Genomic DNA, 9829 nt, shown 5'->3' with positions numbered 1-9829 from the left:
AGTGAGACCCTTTCAAAATCCAAAAAAAAAAAAAAAAAATTGATAGATGGATTTTGCAGGGGGGGATTAAATTAAAGCTCTTCAAATCCTTTGTTGTTTTGTACAAACAAATCACTTTCTTTTCTGCCTTAATGTCTTAAAAACAAAGGAGAAAAAAAATTTCTGTCTACATCTTGAGAGTACAGGGAGAAAACAATCAAGTTAAAGGCTGAAAGGATGAAGGAAAGCATTGTAAATGAGGTCCAGTTTGTTGCTGGAGGAAAATGCCCCATATATAAGGTTGAATTATTCTACTTTTGATTGAAAATACTAAGCACCCTTGGTTAATTAAACACTAACATTTGGCTTCATCTTGCTTCTTCCAAATGATAAGATATGGAAATGGCTTTTAAAAACAAAATATTTTCTCAATGAAAATGGAATTTTTAAAATATTTGCAGTCTTTACTCAAATAGATGTAACAAAAAAATTGAAATGAACTTAAAAGCCACTAAATCTAGGTTCTCGTTCCAAATCTTACACCTGGCAGATAAGGATGAAAACAGGTGACAAAGCCCTCGGAACCTTAGTTTCCTCATCTGTACTACAGAGCTCAGAGTATTCAAGTCATGGAATTGTCAGGACCATTAAAGAAGATCTATGTACTTAAAACATTTAGCAGAGGAACTGATATATAATACATACTCAACAAATATTTGTTTTCCTGCCCTTCTCTTCAGTGAACTACTACACAGCCTGATGACGTCACTTCCATACATCCAATTCACAGTGGTTTCCCAGGAACTTAGAGGCCACTTCTGAATTCTCCAACATTGTGATCAAATCCCTACCCATCTCTTACAGCACCTGACACTGCACTCTGTTTTCCTGGTATATGCAATTAATTGCCTATGATTTTCTGGGGAAATCACATAGCTCTTGAAAGGTACTATGCTTTCTGCCAGGAATTCCCTTCCCAAACTCATCAGCCTGACCAACTCCTATTATTCCTAAAAGTCTCACTACAAATATCATCAGCTCTTAGATGGCTTCCCTGCTCTTCTTGCATTAGGTATCCGTCCCATTAATCTTGTGGGTCAGTGTGTACTATAATTACTGTTAGTTACTGTGTACTGTTGATTCTTGAATGTCTAACCCATCAGGCCGGGAATTTCTTGACCAGCTTTGGTTGGGTTTGTATAGCACCTAGCACATAAGAGGAACTTTGTGGAAATAAAGAAAGAAAATGGGAAGGGGATGGGATGTAAGGAAATAAAAGTCAAAAGAAGAAAAAGTAATGGGAGGAAGAAAAAGGGGTAGCAGGGAAATGAAAATATCTCAACATTCTAAAAATGCAGTCAATGCAATGGTATTTCAAGGAAAATTATTCACCTGAATGAAGCTGATCTTCCCTAACTCTCCTATGTCCGTGATACTGTGACGTTAAGCACTAAAACTGCAATTTGGTAAAAAAACAGAACATTTGAACTAATTTATATTACATAACTTTAAAAAATATTTTTACTTTGTCAAAATAAAGTAAGAATGTAGGCCACAAAATGCAGTAATAGATATTAGATTAGATAACAGAGAAAATGTCCAAGTGATGGAGATTCTAAAAGTCTAGAGAATATTGCTAAGGAAGATTTTTAAGTCTCTTTACACAGAGAGCTTACAGAAAAGGGGAAAAACAGAAGGAAGGGAGGGAGGAAGGGAGGGAGGGGTAAAGAGAGAGAGAGGGAGGGAGGGAAAGAGAGAGATGAAAAAGAAAGAAAGAAAGAAAGAAAGAAAGAAAGAAAGAAAGAAAGAAAGAAAGAAAGGGAAGGAAGGACGAGGGAGGAAGGACGAGGGAGGAAGACAAGAGGGCAGACGGAGGAAGAGAAGGACTGAAAGAACAAAGGAAAGGAAGGAGAAAGGGAGGGGCGGAGGGAGGAAGAAGACCAGAAGGAAGGAAGGAAGGAAGCAATAAAGGAAGGGACATAAGGAGGGGAAGGGAACACACGCCCTGATTCATAAAATAAAAAATATCGGCATGAGCAATTTTGAGGGTGATCAGAAGACAAGCCTGCTCCATTTTCATCTTTAGGCATGATTTTTAAAATAATTTTTCAAACTATAATCATAATGAGATCCTAATGCTATGATTGACAATGTGAAATAGGATGAAAAGGGCTAAAGGTGTAGGGGAAGTGGGAAGGGTGGGGGAAAGGTAATAAGGGAAAAGAAAAAAATATGAGAAAATGAAAACATGGAAATGAAGTGTTTGTAAATAGGGAAGGGAAGAGGGGGTGAAGGGAGGGCAGGGATAAGGGGAAAAAATGAGAACCAAGACCTGTCATATAAATGTACAGGATCCCAATGATGAATGTGACCGTACTGTATACCTAAAATGTACCAATAAACTCAATGAGGAAAAAAAGAATAATTTTTCATTTTATGGACAAATGATTATAAAATAAACCATGAGATTATTAATTCATTCTTTCAAACAAATTTTAAAACTTGAAAGCCTTTATGTTTCATTCCCTGAATACCCTACAATTTTTTTTAAGTCAGTACCAAATGAAATGTGAAATTATGATTCCCCTTCCAGCAACCACACACCAATTAACAGAATAGATGAGCATCCTCCAAAAGAAAAGCTAGGGTAACATCACTAAGTCATACTACAAACGCTCTTGTAATCTTACTGTCTTCTCTTTCATTCCATCATTGGTCATGCCTGTCTGGTAACAAGATGACTTGCTTAACCTTCAGTAGGAGGACTATACATCCTTGATAAAGTGTTCCTCAAAGAGGAACAATAAGAAGGGCAAAAGGACAAATTAATGTGAGGGACTCAATATCTTTTACAGTGATGGTTTTTGAGTGACCTTGGAAACAATATTCCTCTCTGGTGCCTGGGTGAGCCAGTCTTGCTTGCTGTACTGGCTGGCACCCGACCGGGCCTCGGAAAAAGCACTTTTGCCCACTGATTTCCCTGCCCAGCCTCAGGGCTCTCTGCACAGCCTGGGATACAGAAACTCCAATGCCAGCCCATGCTTTTCAACCACCACATCTTGTGTCTTTCACATGAAAAGACACTGCTCTACTACAAAGGCATCCAGCCATATCATTTCAAAGCAAACTGGTCTAGGTGGCGGAGAAAACTCTCAGGCCACTTAACTATTTGCAGCATATGGGGAGATTATATATATATTCTTTTTTTTAACCAATTCTCTCATTATGAAGATTTTGCTCATTCACATGTGAACTTTTAAACAGACTGTAGAAAGGAATTCTTTTGCATAAACAATTTCAGAGACACTGCTTCTCAGTGGCTATGGGTTGTTTTTTGCTATATAAAAAGCCACAGAGAGCCCTAAAAGTGAGGAAAGTCCACATTTCTGTCCAATGCTTACACACCCATCCATGGTCTGCTCCAAGGCGCTCAAAGGGCTACAGATAATACTCAGTTTCTCCAACATGTGGGCCAAACAGACTCAACAGGAATTTTCCTAGAGCACCCTATGTCCAAAGAGGGCCACAACTCTTCCAAGAGGACACAGAGACTGCAACACAGATCTAGAAGCAAGTTGGAAAATGGGAGCGGACAGAGAGACTTTCAGCAGTGTGAGAACTTGAAGCACTTTTTGGTGGGCTCATACCTTCAGGCTTGGCCCACAGTCTGCAAAGCTGAAGGTTCATTGTCCTTCTTCTTGCAACCCAAATTCAAGAGTCCCAGGCATCTCAGTGTCCACTTTCAGATCCATTTCTGCCTTGCCTTGCTCCAGGCATTTAGGTGCCTTAATTCCTAATTTCTCATCCTTCCTCTAAGTGATTCTCTCCCTCACTTCTTGGAGCAACAGAGATTTTTTTTTTCATTTTTTAAATGTCCCTCATGCCCCAAAGTTCAGCCTTTCTGAGGAAATGTTTGGTTTTATAAACCATGCTTTTTGCCTTTCAAATAAGTGGAATTGAGAGTCTAACTTGATCTACCTACTTCGCACAGAAAGAACTGTTTGTTTTTGCAGCTTTATTGAGCTACAATCTACCTACTGTAATACAACTCATACATTAAAGTGTACAATTCAGTGCTATATATATACATATATATATATATAATTTTTTTTTTACCACAATCAATTGTAGATCATTTTCATCATCCAAAAATGAGAACTGGTATCCATTAGCAGTCATTCTTCCATCCCCACTCCCTGATCCCCAACCAGCCAACCCTAGGGAACAGTTTATCTACTTTCTGTCCCTTCCAAACTTCTTACCCTAGATATAAACAGAATTATATAATACGTGGCCTTTGGTGACCCATTTTGTTCACTCAATGTTTTCAACTTTCATCCATGTTATAGCAACTCTCAGAATTTCCTTCCTTTTTACTGCCAAATATCATCCCATTGTATGAATGTGTCACAGTTTCATCACCCATTCCTCCTTTGACATCTGTCGATGAACATCTGGGATGTTTCCAGTTTCAGCTATTATGAATAATGCTGCTACGAACATTTGTTTATGCGTTTCTGTGGGGATTGTTTTCATTTCTCTTGGGTATATTGCTAAGAGTGGAACCCTACGATTAACCTGAAGAGGAATTGCCGAACTGTTTCCCAAAGTGGTAATCATACTTTACATTCCCAATTGCAATATATGAGGGTTCCAATTTGTCTACATTCTTAGTATTATTTTAGTATTATCTGTTTTTTAATAGCCATATTTGTGTGTGTGTCCTAAAATATATTATATTAAAACAGTGGCATCGTATACTGGTTTGAGTTTGTATTTCCCTTGTGGTTCCTGATTTTGAGCATCTTTTCAAAATGTCCATTAGCCACTTGCATATATATTTTTAGAAACAGCTCAGATCTTGGCTCATTTTTAAATTGAATAACCTTTTTATTATTGACTTATTATTTCCACGGGTTGAATATTCCTTATCTGAGACATGGTACTAGAAATGTTTCAGATTTCAGATTTTTTTTCTGATTTTGAAATAATTGCAGCTGCATAATGAGACATCTGGGGGATGGGATCTAAGTCTAAATATGAAATTCATTTACATAGTCACATATACCTTATATGCACAGCCTAAAATTGCATACATTTGTAGTGCACCTCATTTTGAGTGTAACCTAGCACATACAATCAGTGGGAAACTTCCTACAGGATATCAACAGTCCAAAAAAGAGTTTTTAAAAAATTTTAGACTTCAGATTTTTGGGTGAGGCATATTTGATCTGTATTATATCCTTTTTTGATATAACATAGTATTTTCAAGATTCATCCATATGTTCAAATTTTTTATCATAAATTCCTGCCTTGTAAGTTCTTATATTAAGACTCATGGAGTTGGAAGCACCACGTTTTCCCTTTCTGTAGCAAAATGGTGTCAGACTTCAGGAGATCAAACATTTATTTTTTCTTTTCTTAGCTGTGCTTCTGGAGTCACCTAAGAAGGCTTTGGCTAAGACAGGAGGACTTCCTACTGTGTTTCCATCTCAAAGTTTTACAGATTTTATACGCTTAGTCCTCACACTTATATCTCACAATTTTATACAGTTAGCTCTCACATTTATGTCCATATTGTGTTAATTTTTTTTTAATTATAGGATTCAATTCATTCTTGGACATTGGGCTGTCCCCGCACCATTGGACGAAAATATGATTCTTGCCTCCACAGAACAAACTTGACACTTCTGTCAAAACTTGGCATTGTAAAGGTGTAGTAGTTCTGGACTCTTAATTCTGCGCCCATAATCTGTATATCCACCCTCATGACAGTACCACACTCGATTACTTGGTCATTGCAGCTTTGTAGTGGCAGTCTGTGTGGGCCCTCCAGCTTTGTTTAGCTATTTTGGATTGCTTGGATATGAATTTTAGAGTTCGCTTGTAAATTTCTGTAAAAAAACTAACTGAATCTTTGATAAGAATTAAATTCATTGTGGATCCATTTGGGGAATATTGCTATTGTCTGGGCTCAGAAATTAATAATCCAAAGTGTGCTAAATACTTTGACCTGAAAGATATTGGAAAGGCTTCAGAAGCAAGATCTTTATGATCTTTTCCCATCTTCTTATCTCCCATTCTTCTCCCTCCCCTGAAGCAAGTCATAGAAATGACTTCCTCTTCTCCAAAGTAGGTCGTACAAACTAGACTTCCTCATCCCCAAGGTAAAACCTAGAGAAATCACTCCCACCTTCTCCAGTGGCAATCTTCATTCTATAGGTTTCCTGCCCCACACCCAGAAGAAAGACATGTGACACTGAGGCCCACAGGGATCTGAAATGTTGGGCCTTTCTGGCTCCACACCCTACCTCACTCTCTTAGGATCAGATGATACCTTTTTTGTCCCATCACAGTTCCTCCTGACTCTCCATTATGTATTGAAATGAAGCATAAAAATACAGCTTCCTGGGTTATTTCTTTCTGAAAGTTCCTGTGTCATAAAATTATGATTAATTAAATGTGTTATACTTCTGTTACATTCCCTGTCTTCTGTAGTAAAATTGTCAGCCATAACCCCTAAGTTATACCTTTCCAAGCCTATACCATCTTAATAAATATTACATAATATAATCTTTTTTTTTTTTTATTGAGTTTATTGGTACATTTAGGGATACAGTACAGTTACATTCATTGTTGGGATCATGTACCTTTACATGGCAAGTCTTGATTCTCATTTTTTTCCCCTTACCTCTGCCCTCCCTTCACCCCCTCCTCCCCTCCCCATCTACAAACACTTTATTTTCATCTTTTCATTCTCTCACATTTTTTTCCTTTCCCTTTTTGTTCTTCCCCTACGTATCACACCTTCCCTACACCTTTAGCTCCTTTCCTCCCATTTCTAAATGTCAGTAATCTTATTAGAATCTTATGCATTGTTGCAGAATATTCACACCAGGGAAACTATTCGGTATTTACACATGTGTGACTTATTTATTTCACTTAGGAGTATATCTTCAATATGTATCCATTTTCCTATGAATGAATCTATTCTCTCGCTCTTTATGGCTGAGTAATATTCCATTTTATAGAAAAACCACAACTTCTTTATCCAGTTTCCAACGGATGGGCAATAGCGGCACAGTTTGTAATAGCTAAATCTTGGAAACAACCTATTTGCCCATCCGTTGGAAACTGGATAATATAATCTTTAAATATGAGATGTGTTTCCATTTACTTAGATCTCCGTTGGTTCCTTTCAACAATGTTTCATAGTTATTAGAATGCAAGTTTCTCATTTCCTTGGCTCAATTTCTACCTAATTTGTTCTTTTGCTGCTATTAAAGAACTGTTTTCCTAATATCACTTTCACTTTCAAAATATTCCTTGCCAGTGTATTGAAATTCAATTTATTATAAATAGTGACCCTGTAGTTTATAGTCTTACAAGCTTTTTTATTAGTTTTATTAATTTGTCCTTTTTAATTCCTTAGAATACTCTAAATGCAAGACCATCTAATCTGAAAATAGAGATTATTTTGCTTCTATGTTTACAATTCAAGAGCCTTTAATTTCTTTCCTTTTTAAATTGCCCTGAATAGATAGTTCAGGACAATACTGAAAAGAAGTGTCAAGAGCAGACATCCTTATTTTGTTCCTGATATTGGGGTTAAAAGCATTTGGTATTTCACAACTACCCATGATGTTATTAATTGTGAGTTCTTTGTAGAGGTTCTTTATCAAGTTAAAAAAAAATCCTATCTATTCCAATTTGTTAAGTGTTTTATCATGAATGAGTGCATAAAAGAACTTATTTTGAAAACTCCAACAAAATGGACACCATACTGAAATTCAGTGGAACAAAAATATTGTCCTCTTCCCAGTCCCCCCTCCCTAAAGTTCCTGTAACAAGGACCTAAAAAATTTGATTCACCTCAGAAACAGAAGCTAAATCATTTATGTGATGGACATTTCAGCAATTAAAATGTAGCCAACACAGCTAAGTAACTGAATTTTCATTTCATTTTAATTACCTACAATATTATTTTTTAAATGCTCAATATAGCTATTGTAGAACTTTATGTCTGAAAAACTTGGTACGTAAATCTACTTCAAATTCAAATTTTATGAAATCTAAATTATCTCATATAGATAAAATACTGTTTTTCTGATGAATATGTAGTATCCAAATTGAGATGAACTATAAGAGTGAAACAAAATACACAAGATCTCCAAGATTTAGTAAAAAAAAAAGACATTTTAAATATTCCATTAATTTTCACTATGGATTACATATCAAAGTGATAAACTTTTTGATATATTGTTAAATATTATCAACATTAATTTTCCCTGTGTCTTTCTGCTTCTTTAATGTGGTTACTAGAAAATTTAATATTACATGTGTAGTTTACATTTGATTTTTATTAGACAGTAGTGATTTAGAGAGTAGTATGATGCCAGGCACAGGTGAAAACTTACAAATAACTAAGAATTATTTCTATGGCAACCTCACAGAGCCAAAGTTAATTCACAAAATGCCATTTGAAAGTTCTGGCAAAATAGCCCCTATTAATAAAGAGAGAGAATGCTGCTTCCTTTCTCAGTCCAGGTTAAGCCCCAAATCAGGAGGGGCCATTTGGGCTTTGGAGACCCACAGTGAGAGAGCTAGATGGTGCAGAGTTCAGAGCAAGGCAAAAAGAATTACAGAATGGCCACGGGGGTGACTTATGTGGATGGAAAATAAAATCCAAGGAAGGACTAAAGATGATATAATTGTCTACAAAGGACAGAGAGGAATTAGTTGGCATGACAGAAGGGGTTGAAACTAGAAGTAATGGGATAACAGTAAGAAAGGAAAATACAAGCGTCAGACATTTCAAGTTAAGGAAAAACTAGAAAGGGCACTGTGGGTGGGGAAGCTGAACCAGGCTTGACGGAGGAATGGAAGACTTGTTTTAGAGGTCTTCTCAGCTCTAGGTCATAAAAGCCCTTCCAGGAAGTGAATTAGTTTGCTGTGGAATTGGATGTGGTAGGCAAAGGGGAGCTGAGAGAACAGATTGGACGGTGATTTCAGCCTACTGAAATGGTGATGGTTTCTTCAGCCTTCCTTAAGGGTCATTTTGTTTCTCTTTTATGCTGAAGTTGATGTGTGTCCCCTCTTGGGGTCCTTTATGATGGAGTCCATTGGAGATTCTCTCTCATGTGTCTGCACAAAAACCCCACAAAAAAAAAAATGCCACAAGGCAAATCTGTTAAATGATTTGGAGGGTTTGGGGAATAGCAGCCACAGTGCACCTGTTTGTTACTGAGTATTCCCTTCAAATATTGCATTTTCTTTTTGAAACAAAAGTAGAAACTCCAAGTCCAGCCCTGAAGATTGAAAACAGATTGACAGTCACACATATGCACTAAACCTGTCCTGCTCAGCCATCTTCCACACACAGGGCAGACAGTCTTTCTCAGGATGGTTGCAATTTATATCCACAAAGACAGGACACCTCCTCTCACTGACCGAGAGAGGAGGCATTATCTACAGACAAGATGGAAAACTGTGCTAGTCCATGGTCATCAATCGGCAAACATGGCTCTGACAACCTTTTTGATCACATCACATATACTCTGAAAGTGGTTTCAGAAATAGATGTCTTTTTAAAACTCGTTGGAAAGGAAATGAGCATCTCAATTCTATTAATTCAAATGTACGGTATTGGAAAGGAATTGTTTGTTATCTTCAAGAGGCCATGTAGAGTGAGGGAGGTTTTAGATTCTTTTTTCCCTTCACTGCAATCTTTAAGAATAGAAAGTAGTAACACCTCAAACACACACCTTTGGTAATAGTCTTTGTTTCTAGTAATTTTTTTATGTATAAAAATAGGTGTGTTATTATTTAAAATTAGCATAAATGTGATATA

At 36.8% G+C, this 9829-nt stretch overlaps 2 long non-coding RNA genes across 5 annotated transcripts in view; both read right to left on the bottom strand.

Moving 5' to 3' along the window:
* The window catches only part of LOC104867965, a 338035-nt gene that overhangs the window by 83136 nt on the left and 245070 nt on the right, over positions 1-9829 (bottom strand). The gene's annotated exons all lie outside the window — the stretch shown is intronic.
* Positions 8288-9829, bottom strand: part of LOC104867962 — a 2078-nt gene continuing 536 nt past the window's right edge. Inside the window, exon 3 of the long non-coding RNA XR_781915.2 lies at positions 8288-9287. This is a non-coding gene — a long non-coding RNA (uncharacterized LOC104867962). The remainder of the gene's footprint in view (positions 9288-9829) is intronic.

Source organism: Fukomys damarensis, unplaced genomic scaffold (genome assembly GCF_012274545.1).
Source record: "Fukomys damarensis isolate Sample0158 unplaced genomic scaffold, DMR_v1.0_HiC HiC_scaffold_17, whole genome shotgun sequence".
Lineage (NCBI taxonomy): Eukaryota > Metazoa > Chordata > Mammalia > Rodentia > Bathyergidae > Fukomys > Fukomys damarensis.
This window is presented reverse-complemented; position numbering and strand designations above follow the sequence as displayed.